Raw genomic sequence first — 25,356 nt, 5'->3', positions numbered from 1 at the left:
GACTTTCCTGGCTGCCAATGCAGGGGACATGGGTTTGAGCCCTGGTCTGGGAAAATACCACATGCCGTGGAGCAGCTAAAGCCGTGCGCCACAACTACTGAGCCTGCACTCTGGAGCCCGCGAGCCACAGCTACTGAGCCCACGCACCTAGAGCGCGAGCTCCGCAACAAGAGAAGCCACCGCGATGAGAATCTCACGCATTGCAAGGAAGAGTGGCCCCTGCTCATCGCAACTAGAGAAAGCCCACGCGCAGCAATGAAGAACCAACGTGGCCAAAAATAAATAAATAAATAAATTTTTTTTTAAAAAAGAAGGGATGCATGCAGCACTTCTATGCTGGAGTGTAGAATGCTGAGCCGTGTCAATCTGACTACCTAAACGGCAGGCAAGGAAATGGTGTTTTTCAGTGATAAATAAAGTGGTCCTCTTTGAAGTCCCTATTCAGCTGTGGCTCTTAACTTCCTATTTTATGGGACAGGTGGAGAGCATGAATCTATTGAATTAAGCTCTGAACCTTCCGAGGTGATAACCATCCTCATAATGTTTTACTTTAAACTGCAAACAAGGACCAGCTGCCCTAGAGGAAAAAGAACTAGCCATCCCCAACCAATTAAGACGCTAAAGGACTGGAGCAAGTAATCCTGGGCAAGTAATTGATAAGCTGCTTAAAATCACAGTTTTTATGCACCTTTGCTCCCCAAGGACGGCCAGGCCCAGAACAGGATGTTCAGTAAATGGGATTGGAAAAAGGTAAGGAAAGTCAGGCCTCAAGTCCAGAAGACTAGGAGGCTTTCTGGCTGAACATCTATCAACCCCCTTTGGACGGGTCACGATAAAGGGAGCGGCAGGAAATGAAGCTGCCCAGAGTCCACCTGGTCCATGCACGAGGAAGCTCGACCCCAAACTGCTCCTCAAACTGCAAACTTAAGATTCCCATGCCCCGCGTCCCGCCCCAGCCCCGCACCATGTGTCCGGGTCCCTCAGCGTAAAAAACACTGCTGAAGAAGTTTAAAAATTCTGTCAGAGGTTAATGAATACTTAAAATTTTTGCAATTAAAACTTTGTCGCTCTAAGTGAATAATGAATACCAGTGGGAAGTACAAATGCGAAAGCGGGGGGAGCAGAGTGTGCAGCGCCATTGCGTATGGGATAAAAACCAGGTGCTCCTAAATATGCTCTTCTTTCTTTTTTTTTTTTTAAGAATGTCATCGAAAAGAACTTGAGGAAAAGAAAAAAACAAAACAAAACACCCGCAGACCACTGCGAAGGCGAGACCCGCGGGCCTGGAGAGGGAGGGCAGCTCCGGAACTCCACACCTCGGCTCTCCCCGACGTGACCGTGGGCATCTTCCTGGGCTCCGGCCGGTCCCTCCTCAGGGAAAATGGGACCATTTCTGGGTCGCCTCCCAGCGGCGGCTGTGAGGAACAAGCAAGGCCGGGCGCAGAGTAGGGGCTCCAGGGAAGGTGGGCGCGGCGAGCAGGAGTCCTACTGTGCGCGGGGCGGCGGCGCCCCGGCCGCTGCCCTCCCCCTCGAGCGCCCCCCCCCCCACGCCCGCCCCGCGCCCCCGCCCCCGCCCCCGCCCGCCCCCGGCCCGGCCTGGCTCAGCGGCTGCAGGCGGGGCCGACCGCACTCGGAGCCCGAGCCGGAGCCGCCGCCGCCTAGGGCGCTGGGTCGGCCACCGGGACACCGGAGCGGACCGCTAGGCTACCGCCGCAGGTCAGGGTCGGGCTGCCAGGGGCGGTCGGGGCAGCGGCGCCGGGCGAGGGCCCGTGGACGGAGGGGTTCGCCGAGGGGCGCGGGGCCCCTGAGGGACCCGCGCTGAGGCGCGCTCCGGGGGGCAGGGGCCGACGGGCTCTGGAACGGAGGGGCCCCGGGCGGACGGGTCGTGGTCCGAGGGCACCGGGGCTGACAGGTCCCGGCCGAGGGTGGCGCCCTGAGGAGACGTCCCGGCGCAGGGCTAATACACAGGCGGCGGAGGGCACGGGCTGCGCGCGGGGCGCGCGGGGGAGAGCGGCGGTCCGCGCCGGCGACGCAAGCCCGTGCGCTCCGCGCGGCCGTGACGGGCCCTTCGGCGCGCGCCTGACCGGGGGTCTGAGAGAACCTGGGTCTTCGAGCCCCGGCGAAAGTGCGCAGGGTCCGAGAGCTGCTCCCGGGGTACTTCGGGGCCGGGCACGGGATCCCGTGCGGGTGCGTCCCGCGGCGACGGAGTCCGGCTCCAGCACCCAGACAGTGACCATTGCGGGGTCGTGGTGACAGTTAAGTTAGGGGCGCACTTGGGGGTCACCCAGCCTAGGTGCCCTTAAGCACTTTGCTGGCGGTGAGCCGAGTGGAAGGGCCGGGGATGGGGGCTGGCTTGCCGGAGGGCAGGGGATGGAGAGCGCGGCCCCCTCCCACCCCCGCAGTGGTCGGGAAGATGGCCTGCCGGCGCCTTGGTTCCTCCACGTGCCAGGCTCGACTCCTGCTCTTCGGAGCCTGACTGGGGTAGGTGGAGGTAGGGCAGCTAAACCGAAGTCTCTGGTCCCTCCGTGTAAGGGGTGGAAAGTGGGTGTGTATTTGTGGTACTTTCTGTCTCGGTATTTGGGGAGGAGCCTGAGGTAAGGAGGCAGAAACTGGGAGTAACCTATCTGCTGGTTTTATATAAGGTCACTTGTTAGGTAAAGAAGGGGCCTTTACCTCTGCTGGTGATCAGAAGGCTGCGTTTCTAAATTCTTAACTCCCATTGCTTAGGTGAGTCGGCTTCTGTAACTGCACTTTGTTGAAATGTGTTGGTGATGCGTCCCAAATTTGCAAGATGATGATCATGATGATCGTGGTGATGATATTATATCGTTACTATTTTGTTGTGTTCTTGTTTTACCGCGAGAATTTAATTCACTTGGGTCTGAGAATAATGGTTGGGAAAATAGTGTCAATTATTTTAAGAAGCATAAAGTAAAAAAAAAAAAAACTGGTCTGTCATGAAGAAGCTGAAGTTTTCTTCTTTTCCTTTCAAAATTGGGGTCAAAATGTAAAATTAATTTGTATAGATCATCATCTGAAAACAAAACCAGGCAAGATGACTGAGTTGTATGAAAAACTCGATTTTAAAGTACATTATTTTCATGTTAACTTTTTATCATTCATGAAACAAATTGTAACTGGAGTTATTGAGAGCAATGACTGACACCCTTTAGAAGGAGCTGGGCAGTTCTTGTCAGATCCCAGGTATTCGGTGGCAGTCTTCTTGTTCATAGCTAAGTGATCAATCGCTGACTGAAAACAGGACCTCCTGATGGTCTAGATGATTTAGAAAACCCTTTTGGAATAGAGACTGACATAGACACTCATTGCAGCTTCTTTCTAAAGAAATACCTTCCACTCCTATGAAAGTTCTGTAGAAAATACTCAGAGATGCTACCAGTTAGCTTTTGCAGTGATATTTCCAAAGATCTTTTTCAAGTTTGAAAACAATTTTTGTGTTGTCTGTTTTCAATCAGATTCACTCTGAAGTTTGTACGGCACCATAGTATTCTTTAATATACAAAATTGTAAAATGAATGCTGTTAGCTAAAAAGTGAGGTTGGTTACAAAAGCATCCATTTTTGTCTTAATGTGTACTTCTCATCATTCTCCTTTATTTAAATTATAATGATATTTGACACTTCACTTGCCGATGATTATATCTTAAATTCAAAGGTCTTAGAATCAATTAGTGACCGACTGCTCAATCTTTTGCAAATCAGTGGAAGGGGGGAAAAACCTGGTGATTTAATTTTTAAATCAGAACTTTTTCACGTTTAAAAGTTTGTTTCTTGCTTTTATGATAACTGCTATGAAAACATGGCATCAGTGAAGTACAAAGTTTTGGAGAATTCCAGGCTAAGTTTTTTGGGCACTTTTTTTTTCATTCTTTTAAATTTAAAAGGATATAATTTCTTTTTTTAATTAAAACTAAAATATCCACCAGCGTCATATTCTTTATTAAACTTAGAATACCTTGAAAATAGTTTTGCAATTGGCATTTTTAATAATTAAATACACTATTTTCTTTGAAGGGACTAGTTTCCTTACTGTTCGTTTCTTTGTATATTTTTCAGAACTACATTTTAAAAACCATTAAATTGTAGTTTTTAAAAAATCACAATATTAATTCCAAAATCCCTGTGACATTAAAGTTGTATTGTTCCTGTGTATTAAAATTTATACAGAGAAGAAAAAGTATGACTTTAGGATTATGCATTAGAAATAATACATTACTGATCACAGCTAATTGCTCTTAGTAAGTTATATGACTATAAACAAATGCTTATTTTTCTCTTCTGTAATTCTCTGAAAATAAGGATGTTTGCCATTAACCCTAATTATCAAGATCATTTTGTATTCAAAAGCTGTGTGAGTGGCACAGCTGTGGAAGCATACACAGGTATTAATAATACATTTCATTTAGTTTTCAAATTGTGAAATGGTTTTTAATAACGGGAGACTTTCATGAAAACAATATTAAAATAATACTTTACAAATGTTTTATATATCCTGGTCTATTACTTTCTCTTCTTTCCTAGGATTTATATATGTCCAATGGGTAGGACAGAAAATGTTGGTCATTCTAATTTGTGGGTGTTCTGCTCAATTCACTGTCACTTGAACTTAGAAACATAATAATGCCATAAGGTGTGGCAAATATACCGGAAGAACTTTTTGGTCTCGTAGGATTCCACTAAATAAATATCAGCTGTAGAGGATTTTTTTTTTAAATCACTAATCGAGAAAACTTGTTATGTCACCAGTCTATAGGCGTAAACATATGCCCCCTGACACCTTCAAAATTGTTAAAGTGAATTTCTAACTTGCTTTTCTTATTTTTCCTAACAGATCTCCTCATGAGGGTAGCTGACCTCTCTTAAGGCCCTGTCCCTTTCTCTCTTAAGGCCTAAAAGCAACGAAAAGGGCAGCGATTTAAAATGCTTATTACAAAGGTCCTTTGAAACCGATCTAATTTGACTCCACAAAAGTACAGTAAGATCTGTAAATAACCACCTTGCTAGCATAGATAGCCCCAGTATATCAACATTCAGTTAGCTTCGTAGCCTTCTAGATAAAATTTTCAAATTGAAGATTATTTGTAACCTTCCTCGGCTTTGTCGTTTACTGTTTGTATTGTATCACAATACAGAGGTAGGCTTGGGGGAGTTATATGGCATATCTTTTGAAGCTTATTTAATAAAAATGTCATGTTTTAATTTTTATTTACCTACAGTACTTAAGTAGGTTCTTGAAAGGAAATCAGCTCAAATAAAATAGACCGTATTTTGGGGAAAACTTTTGGAGATGTTAAGACAACAGCTATCCCCGATAATAGTATATACTTAAATTTATTTTTTTATTTTAAAAAACAGGTTTATGTATTCTTCATATTTTTCTTCAACAGTCAATGCACACCTATGTTTTAATAGCAAATATTTAATTCAGAATGTGAATGTTTACATTTTTAACCATTTTAATTATTATAGTGAGGCAAGTCACTTATCCATTCTAAATCTCCATTTCCTAATCAATGAAATGGGAAAAGTATTGCAATTATTGTTCTGTGCTCTTTTTTTTGTATGACTTTAAGACTTTATCAGCAAACCTGTGTATCTTAAATGATATGACCTTGGCCCTGAATTTAATTGAGCTAATACTTTTCCAACTATTTAGTTCACCCTAGTATTAATTTTGAGATTATTGTTAAGAATAAACTGAAGATAATGCTTGCCATGTGGTGATCGATTTATAAAATGTTTCTGAAATGAGAAATTTCATCATTATTCAGCTTAAAACTGTATTTCCTATTCTCTGGTGACTTCAGACAAAAATCAGCCTAGGAATCATTTTTGTTTTACTGATAATATCTCTGTGAGTCCTGTGTAGACACAGTGTATATCCTTTCGTGTCCGTTTCTATGTCTAATGCGTTTAGAAGGTGCAGGCTGTGCTTTTATTTGATAAAGTTCTATTCTTTACATATTTTTATGGTGCACCCTGTAAATACTTAATGTGTGTTTGTTTTTTAGTGAGGCCTATGATCCTTCAGATCAAAAGACATTTTAGTATCGCAGCTTAAAGACTACATAGTGGCTGTGCTTGTCATAAAGCTTGGGGCTCTTTCTAAGAAACTGCAGCCAAAAAATAGACTTTTAATGGCTTGAAAAGTGAATCTGCCTCCTAGGAACCCAACAGTTTACTAGTAGGGACTCACTGGAAAAGCATATAATTAACTGTGCGTCATCCAAATAATAAATTTTAAATTCTCCTTATGGATTGTTAAGTAATCCATTTTATTGTCTCCTTTGCAAGCAAGTAAGGGCCTTGGTTCCAGGCCTGAACCCCTCACCCTGTTCCCTGAGTATGCAGCTACAGAGCCCAAGTGGGGACCTAACTCAAAGGATGGGGGAGCAGAAGTCAAAGAAAGGCTTAGGCCAGTGCTTGTAGATGAGTGTTCCATGTTTTCAGTGGCTTCCCCTGTGCAGGTGGGGAGTGGGGAGCAGCCCTCATTTCCACTCTCTTCACGTTCTAGTTTGGCTTTCTCACAGCCATTGCTATACCTTCAGCTATTCCAGCGACCAGGCCATTCTCGACTTGAAAATCTTTGGAGGGACGGGCTGCAATGAGATTGTTTTCTCTACTGTGATTTCTCAGATGTAAAGGAAAGAAATGAAGTCATCAATTCATGTACCATGAATCATTTGCAATAGAGATTTAAAACCTTACAGGGAGGATTTACACTCAATCCTGTAGTAGTTTAGTTCAGTTTGCTTCAGTGTCTTGTTTAAGAAACATTTTTCTTCCACTTCACTGGTTTTTAGAAAATAAATTCATTGCCAGTTTTAACTGATTTTTTAAGGAGCACTTTAATTTGTGGACTCATCTAGGAGAATTGTGATGTGTGGATAAGCCTCTCTGAGACAGATTTCCTGACCTTCTGGGAAGAGTTCAGATTAGCGCAGACCTGGGGTGAGAAGTCTGCACAGTTTACCGCAGATAAGGAGAAGGTAGATAGGAGGAAGAAAAGTAGGGAAATACCCTGAGTGGGAGTGTAAGAGATCTGTGTGTGGGTTGCACAGTAACTGTACAGACACCTGGATGAAAGGGTTGGTTTCTAAGAATTTACCCTGCCCCTCGGTGACATCATAGACTTTTAGGACAGCTTCAAATTCTAAAGTTGCCACTTTGCACTGTTTCTCTCTTGGGCTCTATAAGTTGCTTCAGGAGAGGATCTGGGAAAGTGAATGCAAAGAGGATATTCTTATCCTGCGTGTTTAAGGAGTAACAACTATTCCTTTACAGTGAAGGCGATGGGGAAACATACCTATCAGACTGCCAGGGGCAACGATGAGGTGCTGGAAAGAACTCCTTAACCTTGACCCCACCCCACTGGCCTTCATTTTGCCGCCAACACCATCTGTGTCCTTTGAAAGTTTGGAGTCCACTTGCAAAATGCCAATATTTCCAGCAGGGTTAATTCTTTAAGACATCCTCAGCAAAAATTTGAAAGGTTAGCTCCTGGTTTGCTTGCTACCTGCAAACAAGGCTTTTAAGGAATAGTAAACACACTTGGAATTTGAAAGAGGGGATCAGGAGAAGGAAAAATAAAATTAAAGTGATTCATGTCCCCAGTTTTCCGTAAACCAACCTTCATGAAACCAAATATGAAAATAGCCACTTGAAATAGCCGTGATAGGAAGGAATATGTCCCACACATGCATTTGTTTTTCTCTTAAAAATCAACACACGAGAATTTCCTGGCGGTCCAGTGGTTAGCACTCTGTGCTCTCACTGCCAGTGGGCCCAGGTTTGATCCCTGGCTGGGGAACTAAAATCCCACAAGCTGTGTGGTGCGGGGGGAAAAAAAAAAAAAAAATCAACATGCATTGTAATTCTTCCTTGAACCATTTTTTTCCTTCAGAAAAACAAATTGTCATTGCTAAATGTCAGTTTATCCAAGAAATCTTATCAGATTTAAGGCCAGGAGTTAGTTGTTGGTTCATGTAATTAGATATCTGAATATTACCTCTCGCTATGTCTTTTCTCTGTGACGTTAAACAAATTATGTAATCTCTTCATGAGTTCTTCCAGACGTTTAAAGTAGCTTTCTAATAGATTGAAATGAGAGGAGTCTTTCAATCATGTCATAAACAATATGCCAAAGACATACAAATAATGCCTAATACTTTGGCAGATCCACAGATCACAAAATTTTATACCTAGTTTATTTTGCCTTTTATTTTTTTTGCCAAAAATAGTTATGGGAAGCCAACATGTATCTGATAGAAATAGAAGCTTAGCAGTCACCTCAAAAACAAGTTCATTAATTCTGTGAATCAGCTGATAGGCAGTGTTTAACAAGTATAGGCCACCCTCATGGGTATGACTAAGCATATTGCTTACTTGTCATTCACTTTTCCACGGTGTTACTGAAGTCTGAATCTAAATCAGAGAATCCCCAAGTCTTACTGTACTCAATGTTGTTCTTTTCTGTCAGTTGATAATTACCTGGGTTTTGTAAACAATGTTTAGATTGTGTAAGGACAAGTACTTATAGAAAATCTTTCTCTTTTTTATATGGTGGATGGAGTTATGAAAGAGAACAAACACATGAATGGTATATATATATAAATGAAGAAGATACTGTAACAAATTATTTGCATATGTTAATAAAATCCAGAAGAGTGAAGAAAACACTCAGGCATTTGCCATTGTAGGATTACTACATGTTTTCCTAAAGCATTTGGAACTAATTAGAAATACCCTGGCTTTATTTAAAGGGAATATAATATATTTTTAAACTTTGTTTTCAACAAGGTCCAAGTTTGTTGACTTTTAGGACTAGAGCAGTGCAATGTTTACAAAAACATAGAGTATTAATTTCTTGAAGCAGGTACTAACTGGTTTTATTCCTTTTTGTATCTCCAGCACATAGCATGGTACTTATTAGGCACTTAATACATGATTTTAAAAGAATAAAGAAATAATCTAAAGTGTGGTCCTTGGCCCAGCAGCATCAGCGTCATCTGGGAACTTGGTAGAAATGCAAATTCTCGGGCCCCACCCCAGACCTACTGAATCAGAGTCTCTGGGGATGGGGCCCGGTGATCTGTCCCTTAACAAGCCCTTCAGGGGATTCTCATGTGTAGTGTTTGGAAACCTCTCACTCCAGGTGATCCTTGCATCCCATCTGAGAGCCTAGAGCCCAATGCTCTGCGCAGTTAATTTGGATTATTTTTAGTAGGCCTTACTTTTGCCTATAGTTAAGTCCCTTGCCATATTATCCTATTGGTAGACTCTCTTGAGGTCATCCTGTAAAATTACCTCTGTTGGTTTGGCATTTTATTACTTAGAGAAGCTCAGACTTGTTTTCAATAAGCTTGTGTCAGTAGAGGCTCCCCGGCTCCCGTCTTAGTCCAAGCATCACTGGTTCCGCTTACCTTAGAATGGTTGCCATGAATCCTGAGTCTCCAAGTTCAAAGACTGGATTTTATAAAATCTCTGAGGATGATATGGCCCTAGAGGACCCACATTAAACAGACTTACAAGATATGGATTTGTAAACTTCAGTTCCAGTTTAATAACAGTAGAAAATGTGTCAGTCTTAGCGATTGTTGATGACAGTTTTTTTTAAATCCTAAAATTCTGTAATTCAGGAATTGAAGAAACTTGTACTCTTATGTGTAGCTGATGTCACTGACACTTAGTTCCGCCTGCTAAAAAAGCAATTGGGCAATATATTGCACCCTCTGCTGCTATACCCTCACTTCTGAGATTTTTTTCCAAAGAAATGTAGGACATAGGACAAGCCACATACACAAAGACCTTCATGGGAACATTGTTATAGGAACCAATATTTGGAAATAACTATTCAACAGCAGGGGAATGGTTAAGTAGATTATGGTGTAATCACTAGGTGGAATGTTATGTAATTATCAATGACAAATTAGAAAACTAGAGCAAACCTGAAAAATATTTTTAAAAAAGTAACATAAAGAATGTATGTGCACCATTGATTGCAACCTTATATAAACATGTATATATAAAGTCTGGAAGGGACTATACAAAAATTATGACAGTTATATTAAAATAGTGAGGTATTGGGGCTTCCCTGGTGGCGCAGTGGTTGAGAGTCCGCCTGCCGATGCAGGGGACACGGGTTCGTGCCCCAGTCCGGGAAGATCCCACATGCCGCAGAGCGGCTGGGCCCATGAGCCATGGCCGCTGAGCCTGCGCGTCCGGAGCCTGTGCTCTGCAACGGGAGAGGCCACAACAGTGAGAGGCCCGCGTACCACAAAAAAAAAAAAAAAAAAAAAAGTGAGGTATGGAGGGCTTTTTGTTTTTATATTTTTCTCTTTTCCAAAGTTTAGCCAGTAATATAAAATTACGTCTATAATTAAAAGCCTACATTTATTGCTTTTTTTAAGTATGTCTATGACGCTGATCAGTAAAGATCAAGCAAAAAGTAAATTAAACATTGAGAACCCCTCTAGCTTTTTTATTCCTTTAAAGCCATCGACGATAATGTGAGACACTACATGAATTCATTGCTATTATACCCAGTTTTATTTCATACATAATTTTACTTCATATATTGGGCTTCTCTGTACTCTGCTGGACTTGCCTGTATTTGGGTGGAAAAAATATCCCATCTTTGTCACAGCCTCTTAATTTTCTCAGCCATACATAAGGTTTGATTTTGTTGATTTCTTTGGGCCTGTGCACTCTTTGATCTTTAGCATACACCAACAACCAAGCTTTTTTTTGACAGTGGTTTCCAGAGCTATTTTATTTTCAAGCTCCCCCCCCTTTTAAGTCTTTTTCTAAAAAATATGTATATCTATTATGGGGTTTTTCCCCCTAAAATTAAATAACCTCAGGATAGAGTTATTTGTCTTCTAACTCTTGACAGAATACTGAACTTATAACCATAAATAGCTGATGGAGAAGCACATGAAGGTAAACTTCTACTACAAATGGTCATTATGAGACCTTGATGTAATTTGTGATCATAATTTTTAAAATAACAAGAGCTTTAAAATAGCAAATGAGTAGAGGTTTCCCAAAATCTTGTCAGACCTCTGAGTGAACACTGTAAAAGATATATATATATATATATATATATATATATATATATACGCACACACAAACACACACATACACAGCAATATATATGTGTGTGTGTGTGTGTATACAATACACATACACAGAGCAATATCCTTTGAATTAATTAATTTTTCCTTTTTTCTGTTGCATTGTTCTAGAAATCCCAAAGGGAATATTAAGTAGTTTTGCCTTTGACCCAGATTACAGGTTACATTTTTCTTGTCACTTTCTTTGGAACTTCTTTTGAGAAATTTATATCAGTCTGATGTCTTTGGAATAGTCTTTATCTAAATGAAAACAAAGTTTTAAAAGCTTTTTAGAAACTTTATATCAGGGACACTAAAGTAATATTTGTCTCTTCTTTCGCTTCCCCCCAAACCCCCTGCCCCTACCATTTCTGATGATTTAATTCTCAATACAGCCCAAGGCAAACCTCAGCTAACAAAACTCAGTTTATGGCTCTCAGAATTTGTGGGTAACACAAACTTGGCGATGATACCCACCCCCCCAGAGCAAATCTGAGAAGAAGCTCCTTTTTAATGAAGACTTAACTTCTTCAACCAAAATCTGTTGAGCTCCTACTTTGTGCAGAGAGCTGTTTTAGAGAAGGAGGATAAAGCAATGAACAAGACAGACAAGTACATCCCTCCTGACGTTCATGAGTATTGTTATCTAGATTTAACAAGGATGTTAATGGGCGAGATGGTGACTAAGAGTAAGCAATAGCCTAATCCCTGCCTTGTGACCCGGCAGCGTTGCCAGGCCAGCCTGGAGCCAGGTGGCTGTCTTTCAGTTATGTGTGAAGTAGGGAAAAACCTGTGTCCTTGAATATTTTTCCTAAATCTCTTATTATTACGTATTTTAGGTTATATGTATGTAGTATGTATCACACATAATGTATAATGTATTTACTATATTACTTTCTCCCTCAGTAGTAAAGTTTATTAGCAAAAGATGTAGGAATGCATCTTTTGTTAATAAGCTATTAACTATTCTTGAAAATCCAAATGATAGGGTACTTACTCACTTTGCAGAAGGGTTTATTTTATAATATTCTCAAAATGGATATATTTAAATGGTTAACTATCCAAGTGAATATAGTTCCTAACTTTATTTACAAAAAAAAGTTATTTACACCTAACAAAAATGTAAAACAAATTTCACTGGGACTATCCCATTCGAGTGAAAAAAAAAACACACAACTTTTTTTCCCTGGGAAATAAAGTTAGCTACTTACCTTTAAAAGCATATTTAGAACTTTTACATATCTGGAATATAATATTTGAGTAAAGGGAGACCCAGATCTTATTTCAAATGACCATCCTTTGGTCAATTTAAGTATTATAGCTATTTCCAACTTCTTTATTCACAGTCCAGTTGTCTGACTACCATTTCAGTTGTTTTTAAATTCGCAGAAAATATATTACTGACCGCTTAGAGAGAAATCCTGAACAGCATGAAACTTTTGGGAAAAAATGATAAGGAAAATAGATTTTGAAGGAATTTATATGAAGTTAAAAAGAATTAATTTTTTCATATATAGACATGGACTATTAAAGTACATTTCAATGCAGCTGTAACCAAAACCTTCAGATTTTACAGATTTGACCATGGTTTATTCAAAATCCATAAACGTTTATCAAATGACTGCTTGCTTTTCAGCACCAAATATCCTTATACAGGAAACAAAATCTGCCCACCTGGTGACATGGCCTTATAGATGGTGGGACAGGTGCCTTTCAGACCGGGTAGGGGAACCAGCAGCTAGCACTAGGCAGGCAAATAACCACACAGTGAAAGCTGAGAAAATAATTAAGTGATGGGAACACAGCGTATTGACATCATTGTGTCTTTAGGCCATATCACGATTCCTGTGTATTTGTTTTTTTGTTTTTTTGTTTTTTAATAAAGTGCAGCCATCTGCCCATCCCCAACAGATGGTGATGCCTTTTTAAAAAATATTTATTTATTTTCTTTTTCTTTTTTTTTTTTTTGGCTGTGTCAGGTCTTAGTTACGGTCCGCAAGCTCTTTGCTAAGGCGTGCGGGGTCTTTCATTGCAGCGCAGGCTCTTTGCTGTGGTGCGCAGGCTTCTCTCTAGTTGTGGCGTGCAGGTTTTCTCTCTCTAGTTGTGACGCCCAGGCTCCAGGGCGCGTGGGCTCTGTAGTTTGTGGCACACGGGCTTAGTTGCCCCGCGGCATGTGGGATCTTAGTTCCCTGACCAGGGGTCAAACCCACGTCCCCTGCGTTGGAAGGCAGATTCTTTACCACTGGACCACCAGGGAAGTCCCAATTCATGTGTATTTGACCAAGCCTGCTAGAATGACCTCCAATCCTCACAAAATACAGCGCATATACACAATTATTTTGTTCTTATTATGCATGTTAAGCTTTAAATGTCAGGTTGATTTCCTTTGTCATACAACATGTGTGTGAAATATTTACCCTGGCCACCAGCTTTTGAACTCAGAAAATGCAAACTAACTTTAATCTTAGCTGAAGTAAAACATAATTAGAAGGCAGATCTACTCTGAAATGTAATTTTATGCGCTCCAGATTCTGTATCACACATTGTATTTGCTGCTTGTTTGCTGTCAGGTCTTATAAGTTTTATGTGCAAGTTCTGTGTAAACAAAATTGTGAGTTCCTAGAGAGTAGGAATGAATGTTGTAATTCTTCTTATTCCACTTACATATATATGCCCTGCATACCTTCCCTAATTCACAGCCTACAGTACAGGGGACTTGGGCACATTATCAGTACTTTATAAGTACTTTAAACTTGGTTGGATATCGAGGACAACTTTGTGCTTTTTCAATGTGGGATTCTCAGTGCTAGTGTTTTCTACATGTTTAGGGAATTCCCTAAATTACTCTCTAAAATGTTTATTTCTATTTTATTTAACATTTTTCATAACACATAATGATATGAAATTAATGCCAGAAGAAATTTCCATTTTGCTCTTCTAAAGCGGGCAAAATGGGATATGAAAGGGAAAAAAATGTTAATTATAGCCTTCAGCATTCTAGGTTGGATCTTTTACTTGTTCTGGTCAGAAGAACAGGTTTTAAATGGCCTAAGGGTCAGAGCACTGTTTTATTTTCTTGCTTGGAGGCTTCCAGTGGCAACTGTAACAAATTCTGTTTAGTACTACAGCTGGAGAAAAGTTCATAAGGATGTGTGATACAAGATGTTACTTCGACTTACTACTCATGCACAAAATAAAACCAGTTCCCTTTCAAACTTTTTGGCAATTGTTAGATAAAACACTACATAGTTTTAACCTATTCATTTGTTTTTAATATATAAAATAATTATACGCTTAGCGATTTCATGTATGAATCACAAGTATTACCATAATTGTTTCACAGTTAATCTCCTTTTACAAGATAGATACACATTTATGAGCCACTTCAAATCAAAAATACCAAAGGAACTGATGTACATATAAAAGCAAAGCAAATATATGAACCTTTTTTTATGTGGCCTTGTGACATCTCTGCATGCCCGCTTTTCTCAGTAGACCTTCATCTGTGCTTGTAGAACGAAGGTAGGAGTCTCTTAGCAAGAGATCAAGGCAGGGAATTTGCACCCTCTCCACCCTTGGGCACCCTGCCATCATCTTCCTGCAGCCACACCTGTTCATCTCCTACCAGAGCAAAGAGGTGACCCGTACCCATACATACAACACTGAGAAGCACAATGGCAGGGAGGAGAGCATGATAGAAGGAAGGATAAGAACTGACATGGGTTTGAAGCTCTCTCTCACTGATGGTCAAGACTTCACTTTCCTTAACTTGCTCCTCATTCATAAACATCTGGACACAGTGAGTTGCATACAGTTTCAGTAGGTTCTGGGCACAAAGGGAGACAGCACAGCTCCTAGCACTAGGAGTTTATAATCTACATGAATCAAAAAGGGGTAACGTTGAAGCAGTTAACCAAAAATTCAAAGCACTGTGTGATTAAAGACTAAACTAAAGAAGGCAGAAAACAAGCACTACGAAAATTCAGAAAATGGCAAGACCAGTGTGGAGTGGAGGGTAAATCCAGGGAAAGCCTGTAGAGGATATGGGGGTTGGACTAGACGTCAAAAGCTGAGGGATTGACAGGGTAACCTTAAGAAAAATGGCTTTGAAAATATACAGGGAGGGCTTCCCTGGTGGCGCAGTGGTTGAGAGTCTACCTGCCGATGCAGGGGACACAGGTTCGTGCCCAGGTCCGGGAAGATCCCACATGCCGCGGAGCGGCTGGGCCTGTGAGCCATGGCCGCTGAGCCTGCGTGTCCGGAGCCTGTGCTCCGGAACGGGAGAGGCCACAACAGTGAGAGGCCCACATACTACAAAAAAAAAAAAAAAAAAATATATATATATATATATATATATATATATATATATACAGGGAAAGAAACAGAAAGGAATCCAAGTACGATTCTGTTAATATGAAATACCCAGACTAGGCAGATCCGTAGAGATAGAAAGCAAGTTGGTGGTTGCCAGGGTGTGGGGGGCAGGGGGAGTGACTGATGGGTGCAGGATTTCCTTTTGAGGTGAAGAAATGTTTTTGAACTTGATAGAGTTGACGGTTGCACAGCTTTAAGAATGTACTAAATATCATTGAATCACACACTTTAAAATAGTTAATTTTAAGAATGTGAATTTTACCTAAAGGCAAAAGAAGTTCAGGGCTTGCGATGGCCTAAGAGGAGGGGGAGAGAATTTCCAGTGTAAGAAAACGGAGCCTGGCCTAGTAGAATAAGCGTGTGTTGGGGGGTCGTTTTGCAGAGATCGTCCCATTGGAAGTGGGTAGTGTGTCTGCGTGAGGAGTGAGAAACGTGATTGGAGATGTAGATTTCAGGTCAGATGAGAGTGGGTCTGGAATGTAGGCAAAGGAGTGTGGGTTTTATCTGGTAAGGAGTGTTGAGATTCCAGGTCTTGAGGAGAAGAGTGAGATGATTTAATCAGAAGATTAATTTGGCAGTAGTGTGCAGGGCAAGCAGCTAGGAGGCTATCGCAAAATCTGGACAAAACATGAAGAGGGCCTGTCGGAACAGAGAGAGAGAAAGTGAGAGGGATGTTGCGAAGCAGTGAGTGGCCTCTGAGGACAGTTTAGGCGCTGATGTGCTCCACACACACTCCTAGTTACTGACGTGGCACGAGGTAAGCGCAGATTTGAGGATAAGCATTTATAAATGTTTATATTAGAAAACAAACTTACGGTTACCAAAGGGGAAAGGGGGGGATAAATTAGGACTTTGGGATTACTAGATACAAACTACTGTATATAAAATAGATAACCAACGAGGACCTACTGTATAGCACAGGGAACTATATTCAGTATCTTGTAATAACCTATAATGGAAAAGAATCTGAAAAAGAATATATTTATGTATAACTGAATCACTTTTCAGGTGTACACACCTGAAACTAACACGGCACTGTAAATCAACTATACTTCAATTAAAAAAAAAAGAAATGAAAAACATCATTAATGGAAAAAAAAGTTTATATTCTCATGACATTTAGGCACATGGTTTTACATTTTATAAAAGTATCCACAACAGATTGAAAAAAACAAATGCCTTCATCCTAGTAGAGCTCCACTCCCCTAAAGGACAAATGGACTGGACTTACTGACTGGGTCCTATAAGGGCAGTCATCAGCCATTTACTCATGTTTATGGCTCATTTTTATGGTACTTTACTCCGTGCCACGTGTCGTGCTGGCTCCGGACAAGAGCAGTGACAAGGCAGACTGGTCCCTTCCCTTATGGAGCTCCTGGGTCATAGACAGCCCTTGTCGAAGGATTGCTAGAAATTAAAGGGAGGCATACATGAGCTCAGTGTAAAGAAAAAAAGAGACATGTACCACAGTGTTCATTCCAGCACTATTTACAATAGCCAGGACATGGAAGCAACCTAAGTGTCTATCGACAGGTGAATGGATAAGGAAAGAATCTAATGACTACAGTTGTCCAACGGTGGGGAAGGCTGCCTTGTGAGGAAGTAAGTGCTTTTGTCAGTAGAGATTCATGCAGAATCTGAACGGCCATCTGTTAAGAAGTCTTGTTTGATAGAAGAAATGAATTAGGGAGCTTATAAAGTCCCTTCCAACTTTAAGCTGATTTCCTGTTCCACAACATTAACTTAGAGAACATATTTCTTTCTCTTTTTTTAAATGAAAGTGTAGTTGATTTACAGTATTGTGTGTTTCAGGTGTACAGAGTAGTGATTCAGCATTTTTGCAGATTACATTCCTATTTCTTTCTTAATTGACCATATTGGAACACCAATGTGTACGACCATTTTCATCATACGGGTAACTACATTTCCCTAAATTTGAATGCAAATTTGATTTTTAAACATATCTGTGCAGTTAGTTCCACAGTTCTTTTTAAAGAAAGTACTGTTCCCTAATGCCTTCTCAGCGTTCATTTATTTCCAATTGTCATATTTGGAGTAAGTTCCTCTTCCATATGATGTTTTTCACAAGCAACGTGAATTTCTGCAGAAGTGAGTTATGTAAATCACAGGCTGCTGACGTGATTCTAAATCATTTGTTCAATGTAACGCCAAGGTTGAACAAGACCAGGCATGGCTACCCATTTGGGGAATGTCTTTGGGATTCCATTTTGATGTGGGTGAAAGTTCAAATAACTTTTATTATTCAACTTATTTCACTTAGTTATTACAGGCTTCAACATTTTAGCAGCTAAAATCATCACAGATTAATTGTACTTGGGAAGATCCAGAGAACTAGACTCCTATAGGAGTGATAGCCTTACCATATTTGGGGGGAAATGCTGGAATGCTTTTAACTTCAATAAGGGACATGATTTTCATAAGGATTGGTTTAGTGCCAATGGTATCTGGTGGAGAAAAACGTTAGCTGCAGAAGAAAAAATTCATTTCATCTCAAGCCTAGTAGACAGTTTTGTTAAAATAGCTCATTTTCATTGTGTATTATTGAAACAGCTGATATTTTTCATTATAATCTATGTAACATTTCAAACTGTTCCTAGAACAGTGCCTGGCATATAGTAGGTACTCAATAAATATATTTTTAAAAATTAATTAATTTAATTTTTGGCTGCATTGGGTCTTCGTTGCTGCGTGCGGGCTTTCTCTAGTTGCAGTAAGTGGGGGCTACTCTTCGTTGTGGTGCGCGGGCTTCTCACTGCGGTGGCTTCTCGTTGTGGAGCACAGGCTCTAGGAGCACAGGCTTCAGTAGTTGTGGCACGTGGGCTCAGTAGTTGTGGCTCGCGGGCTCTAGAGCACAGGCTCAGTAGTTGCGGTGCACAGGCTTAGTTGCTCCGCTGCATGTGGGATCTTCCCGGACCAGGGCTCGAACCCGTATCCTCTGCGTTGGCAGGTGGATTCTTAACCACTGCGCCACCAGGTAACTCCCAATAAATATTTATTGAATATTGTTCATCGAACGTGGGGTGATGGTGGACAAAGCATTTCACATGGGAAACTACTATTAGCACAGGCACAGAAGTAGGGAAAATGAGAGTTTAGAGAAAAACAGTTTGCTGAAGGCAACATCCTTATGTAATTACCGATGTGAACACTTTTTGGCTCAATAATTATGGTGGCTTCTTAATTTCTGCACAGTATTTAAAACACCAGTGATGACTTTCTGATGTTTGTATCCACAGTGAGCCGCTGAGCTAAAACAGGAAACGTCATTTCCTCTGACTCTGGTTTCGGAGCCTCTCCTCTCCCGTCTTCTTCCTCCTTGCTGCCTCCTGCCTCCCTCTGCCCCTCAATTCTTGCTCTAGCTCTGTTTTTATTCCCTCTTGTTCACACCTTTTTTTCCCCTTTTTCATTCTTGGTGTTTCCCATATTCTGTCTCTTTGTTTTCCTTCCTTTTCTGCCTCTGTTTCTCTCCCTCCGATTGCCCTCTTCCTTTTCCGGTTTCCCAATTCCTAATATCTCTTTTTTTGGTTTGGTCTCTAACTATAGTATGGAAATGAAATGTATTTTAATCTACTAATCAAATAAGGAAGTAGGGATTTTTTTCTTTATTGAGGTATAATTGACGTAAAATTGTAAAGTATTTAAAATATACATTGTGGTGGCTTGAAATACATATGCAATGTGAAAGGCTTCCCTCCATTTGCTAATTAACATCCATCACCTTGCAAATCTCTCTCTCTGTCTCCCTCTTCTTTTCTGGTGAGAACATTTAAGTTCTGCTCCCTTAGCAAATTTTGATTATACAATACAGTGTTATCAACTATAGTCACCATGTTGTACATTAGCGATTTTTTACTCTGAATGTAACATGAGCAAAATGCTTATGTTGCTATTTCAGAGACAAAATAAAATTGATTATCACTTATAACTGGATTTCAACTGATTTTTTAAAAAATTAGTGAATCACTAATCCTCAGATTTGGAGAAGGGCATCAATAGACCTTAATTCATAAACTTTAGTAAAGCACAGTAGCTTGTTGAAATAATTCCTAATTGTCTTTAACAACCTTAGTTCCTCTTTTTTTCCACATGGTAGATATATCAGGTATAGCATATGGATCCTTTAACACCATCTAATATTTTTTATTACATCTTTATTTACACAGTTACACAAGAGCTGGAATATTAGTCTGTTTTGTTCATTATCCCCAGCGCTTAGAACACTGCTAACAAATGTCAGAAGCTCAACAAATAATTGTTGCCTTTTTTAAAAAATAAATTCATTTTATTTATTTATTTTTGCGGTACGCGGGCCTCTCACCGCCGTGGCCTCTCCCGCTACAGAGCACAGGCTCTGGACGCGCAGGCTCAGCGGCCATGGCTCACGGGCCCAGCCGCTCCGCAGCATGTAGGATCTTCCTGGACTGGGGCATAGAACCCGCGTCCCCCGCACCGGCAGGCGGACCCTCAACCACTGCGCCACCAGGGATTTATTTATTTTTGGCTTCGTTGGATCTTCGTTGCTGCACACAGGCTTTCTCTAATTTCGGCGAGCAGGGGCTACTTCGTTGCAGTGAGCGGGCTTCTTATTGCGGTGGCTTCTCTCATTGCGGAGCACGGGCTCTAGGCGTGCGGGCTTCAGTAGCTGTGGCATGCGGGCTCAGTAGTTGTGGCTCACGGGCTCTAGAGCGCAGGCTTAGTAGTTGTGGTGCACGGGTTTAGTTGCACCGCGGCATGTGGGATCTTTCTGGACTAGGGCTCGAACCCGTGTTCCCTGCATTGGCAGGCGGATTCTTAACCACTGCACCACCAGGGAAGCCCCATAATTGTTTCTTTTTAATTTCAAATCTACCGTTTCATTCGACTTCCTAATCCTAAATAGGTATCATGAGTTTTTGGAGTAATATTACTCATTAGGATAACTTAGTTTATGATTGATTTATAAATGTAACCATAGGATTTCATGCTTAGAGAATGCTTTATTCCAGTTCAGTTTACACTTCAGTCTACTCCACAGTTTAAATCCTCAGCTAAGCTGTCATTTACCCATCCTTCTAAAGGACTCTTTCTTAATTATCTCAAGCACAAAAAAGTAGCCTAGCAATTGATAGTCATAGTTAATATTTACTGAGCACTTATTCTGTATCAGGCTCTATTTTAAGCACATTATGTACATTATCTCGTTTTATTCTTCCAACAAACTGTAAAAGGTATACACTATTATCTCTATTTTGCAGATGAAGAAACAAACACAGAGAGGTAAAAATAACCTGCCAGGTGATAAAACTAAGATTTGAACTCAAGCAGCCTGAACCCAGCCACCCTGTCTTGCACACTTTAGCAAGAGTCTAATTTTCCATTATGTAACTTGCCAGAGAATGAGATAACTCTACCCCATACTACCAGCACCATTCCACTCTACCCCATACTACCAGCACCATTCCACACTTAACAATTACATCTACACACGTGTAACCGTATTCAGATGTAACCATGGATTAGATCCAAGCTTTTAGTTGTTCTGGTTCACTGCAAATCCGTTTATGTGTCATGTAAGCGGTAAGCAACTTGAAAGTACTTATTCTGGTTACTTGTGACAAGGTAAGTTAGATCACCAAATCTTTACCTTATATTCAATTCAGTAACTCCACTGTCACTTAAAACCGACCACCCTTGGGAGATTCTTTATTTTCATTTTTCTCTTTCTCTTAAATTCCCCTTAATTCAAATGAAGTCATTTTATTTTGCCACCTCAGGATATAGACGTCAATTTAATAACCAATTTTGTATGCATGTTGTAAAAATCTAGGGAAGGATGTGATTGGCTCATCTTGACTCTGGCTTCTAAGGGAATCAATCAGCGATTTGCGGGGTTAGTGGGAGACCCATGTATTTAGTTCAATGGGATAAAAATTAGTCATTTGGGAGCGTTCATATACTTTCACCTTCCCCCAATGCACCAAAGAGAATTTTCATTTGACAGCCCAAAACCCGTTTCCCCTACCCTTAGAAAAGTTGATTTTACAAGGTCAGTTCCTAGATTTTTGTGCTGAAGTATTGGAGAATGAGAAGAAAGGGTCTGGACATGAAAAGCTGGAGGAGATTTAAGTTGCCCTATGTCATAAAGTGCTGGGAAAGAGATGAAGGAGAGATTATGACATTACTGGGCTGAGAATGGAGAAAGTGTTGAGTTGGGAGGGCTTTTGCTGAAGGTGACACTTCGGAAAGTGTGGGGTGTGAAAAAGTCGAAGGGAAGGGGGAAAGGGATGTGAGAAGTGTTGCCTATGGTTATGAACTGAGCTTCCTTGAATGTACTTTGCAAGGCCGGAGTAGAGATTAGAACACCTTTTCATCTAGCAGGGAGCGAGGAGTGGTCCAATATGTGTTGGATTGTGTGTCTTTAATTCTTCAGAGGGAGGAGATGGGTAGCCAGCTTAGGAATTGTTGAGTTTGAGGTTCCTGAAGAAACTCAGGGAGAGGTGTTCCCCCAAAATTGGAAATACAGATTTAGAAGTCTTGAGAGAAGACATGGTTAGAGATGAAGATTTGGAAGCTGTAAGCAAGTAGATATGTTTATGGGTAAGAGTGAGGCCAAGAAGGAACTTGCAGAACACATAGGATCGAAGAACTCAGGAGGAAGAGGTACCAAGAAAAAGGACTAACATAGTAGTCATAGGGTTAGGATAAGAATTCAAAGTAACTGGTCACTAGGCAGCAAAGGGAGGAGACAGTTTCAAGAGTAGAGGATACACAGAATATCAAATGATGCAGACGCAGAGATGGCGGTGCTGCAGCCAGCTCAGACTGGCTTGTGAAAGTCAATTGTTAAATTTTTAGGATTTTTGTGAGCCGACTGTTATCCACAGCCATTGTTAAAAGTTAGATTGTATATACGAGCAGTGAAACAACTTATGATAAAAACAGAGGTAGTAACCACACCAACTGCATTGCTTCCTGATTATTTTACATCGATGAGGTGTTGGTGTGGATTGCATCTGTGAGGTGGGGATACCATGTAATATGCTGCTGCTGCCCCAGCTCTGCCCGACTCTGCTGTCATGTTGATGGCCCTAAGTCAGTCACCGTGGGAGTATTTACACCACAGAAATTAGCAAACACTACAAACCAGAGCATTCTTCCTGCAAGGAGAGCCAGTTGTTAAACACTTACCAGCACACAATTGGGCAAATAGAATGAAAATCAAGAAAAGTCTAATGGATTTAGCAAGAAGGAGACCACCTGTCACTTTTGCTTGAGTTTCAGTAGAAAGGTGGGTGGCAAAAGCCACAGTGAAGTGGGTTAAGGAGTGAAATAACGGAAAGTGAGAAAAGAAATGCTCAAATAAGTTTGAGAACTAATGAGTTAAACAGCTAAGCAGATTGTTATTGTTGATACTGTTTTTTTTCTAATTGTGGGGCTTACTGAGCATATACAATGCTAATGTACTTTACTAACCTCCAAATGTGAACAACATGTGCAAATTCATCTTGTGGTGGAAGCTTTTCCATTGGAAAATCTTAAAGAATCTAGTTATCTATAGAACATATTTTGGGAGATGCTGCTATAATATTTCACAATTAAGATGATATTGGTTGTAAGTTTGAGATTAATATTCTTGTTATTAAAGTTTCTTAGTTCTTTGAGGAAATATTTTCAAGAATGAATGTTGAATTTTATTGAGTATTTTCTTTTGTATTTCTTGAAATAGTCATGTGGTTTCTTTTAAAATTCAACCTAGTGCTGGAACACATTATTTTAATACGTATTCCAATATTAAATCTTCTTTGTCTTTCTGAGATAAATCCAACTTGATTATGGTGGTTTATTCTTTTAGTATACTATTGCATTCGTTCATTAGCATTTTATTTTTACTTGTAAGTCAATATTAATAAGTGAGGTTTTTTTTTCTTGTTAGGTATCTTTCTTGTTAGGTTACCTTGTTAACTATTTTGTCTTGTTAGGTTTTGAAAAATTAATTTGGTCACTCTTTTTTTTTCCTACTCAGGAACAGTTTATGTGGCAAGAAACTTATTTCTTCCTTGAAAAAAATGTATCTATAAAGTTATCTAGCCCCAGAGCTTCTTGGGGAAGCAAATCTTTGATAAGTTTTCAGTCGTTTTCATTTTTAATTATTTTCCTATTTCTTAAGTCAACTTTTACCATTTATACCATTTCAGACAAATGTAGTAAGTTTCCCTTTGGCTTGCATTATTATCTACTTAGATTCTGGTAAAAAGCCTATCTCAGATATTAAAAAGCTGGATGAGTAGAACAGACCCTGTCTAGTGTGGGTTTTGTTGTAATGTGAGGGGCTTGTCTGCTCTCTTCACAGCCTGGTTCTCTGGCTTATATTAATGAGTAGAAGGATTTATAAACTAATGAATGTAAACCAGTCTGTATTTAACTGACCAGATGGGGAACATGAAAGAACTGTAATACTTGATATATACTGCCCCCAGAATGGATCTTGTTTCTGCCCTACTTATTATATTTTATGCCTGCAAACGGTACCTTCTATGGTACAGTGCAGTTCTGAATGGATACAGAAAGATTACTGATGTTACTGGGGGAGGGGGTTTTAGGAAAGGTTATAGATTCTGTCTGCCTTTGAAAATCACAGAAACTGGTCCAGTTTTCTGTTTGATCCAACTCTTAGGGCTACAAGCTAGGAATACATAGCAGTTTCCAGAAATCTTAACTTTATCTTGTCTCTTTCTTGCTGAAAGAGAATTCATATGTATTCAAAGAGAATACATTTCTTAGTGAATTCATATGTATTTCAAAGAGAAATTGGAATGAGTGTCAAGAAAAGCTAGTATGGCTTAATCTTACCCTGTAGTCAACATTATTTAATTTTTCAGATAGAGATTTTGCTCAAATTTTTCTTTATTAATACTCTTTCCTTTTGTTTTCACATATTTAAGCACTTTTTTGTTGACTTAAAGGTGAAAAAAGTCTAAATAGTAATCCATTATAAAGTTGTTTCTCATGCGCTATGCATGTTATATGTAATGGACAGGTTTGATGTGGGTACTCCTTTCATTTTTGACTAACAAATGAAAGAGTGTTTGTTTCACATGGAGAGTAAACTGCTGTGATACAGATGAGCAGTCAAAAAGCAAAGCAGACAGGTCTAAAACCCTGACAAGCTAGCTCTTTCTATAGAAGAATATGCCCCATTATGAAAACAAAATTGTTACCGTATTGTTGAGTTCATTAGGAGGTTTTCAGTTTCCAAACAACAGTACTAAACAGTGTGAGTGAAACAAAGAATCAAACAAAATACATTGGGCTGTAGTTTATATTCTTTCAAAGTAGAAATAACAAAATGGGAAAACATTTTATATTCATGATCCACTACGGTACCCATGCATTGGGTAATAGAATAGGTTTTGCAAATTCCAAGTGGAAAGGTGCAGCATTAAAAAAGAAAAAAAATTAGAATTTTGGGTAGGTTAGACTGTGCAGAATGTTGGGTCTGGATGTTGGGACTTTGAAGGCCCTGATGATAAGCCTTTGGCCCTGGGTACTGTTTTGTCTTTACGAAATGTACAGCTATTCTAGGATCCCTGAGCCCTTCGTAGGAGCCAAGGATACACATCCTTAGACCTTTGACATAGTTACTCAGATAATCTGCTCTCTGCATCTTCCTTTAAAAATCTGGTCCCCGTGAAATGTGCTGTATCTCCTGTCCCTAAATGGTTGTGACGCTTTTACCTTAGGCTTAACAGCCATGTGCCCTCTAGAAGGAGTATATTTTCATAAATGTAATCTTTGCTGTGTATAAATTTTATCAGTCCTCTATCTCTTGACGTTACTAACCCTTTTAA

General features: G+C 40.2%; 1 protein-coding gene across 9 annotated transcripts in view; it reads left to right on the top strand.

Annotated features, from left to right (window-relative positions):
• The first annotated feature begins 1,573 nt into the window (after positions 1 to 1,573).
• Positions 1,574 to 25,356, top strand: part of LOC101272154 (peroxisome proliferator-activated receptor gamma) — a 221,340-nt gene continuing 197,557 nt past the window's right edge. For 4 of the 9 annotated variants that reach the window (XR_007479747.1, XR_007479748.1, XR_007479749.1 and 1 more), the window contains exon 1: positions 1,576 to 1,716. The gene's annotated coding sequence lies outside the window, so the exon portion shown is untranslated. Of the gene's footprint in view, positions 1,717 to 25,356 lie in introns of all 9 variants that reach the window. The other 5 variants (XM_049716096.1, XM_049716095.1, XR_007479750.1 and 2 more) reach the window with 3 other exon arrangements.

This window comes from Orcinus orca, chromosome 10, assembly GCF_937001465.1.
Source record: "Orcinus orca chromosome 10, mOrcOrc1.1, whole genome shotgun sequence".
NCBI lineage: Eukaryota > Metazoa > Chordata > Mammalia > Artiodactyla > Delphinidae > Orcinus > Orcinus orca.
Note: the sequence above shows the minus strand (reverse complement) of the source record. Positions and strands in the feature narration are given on the sequence as shown.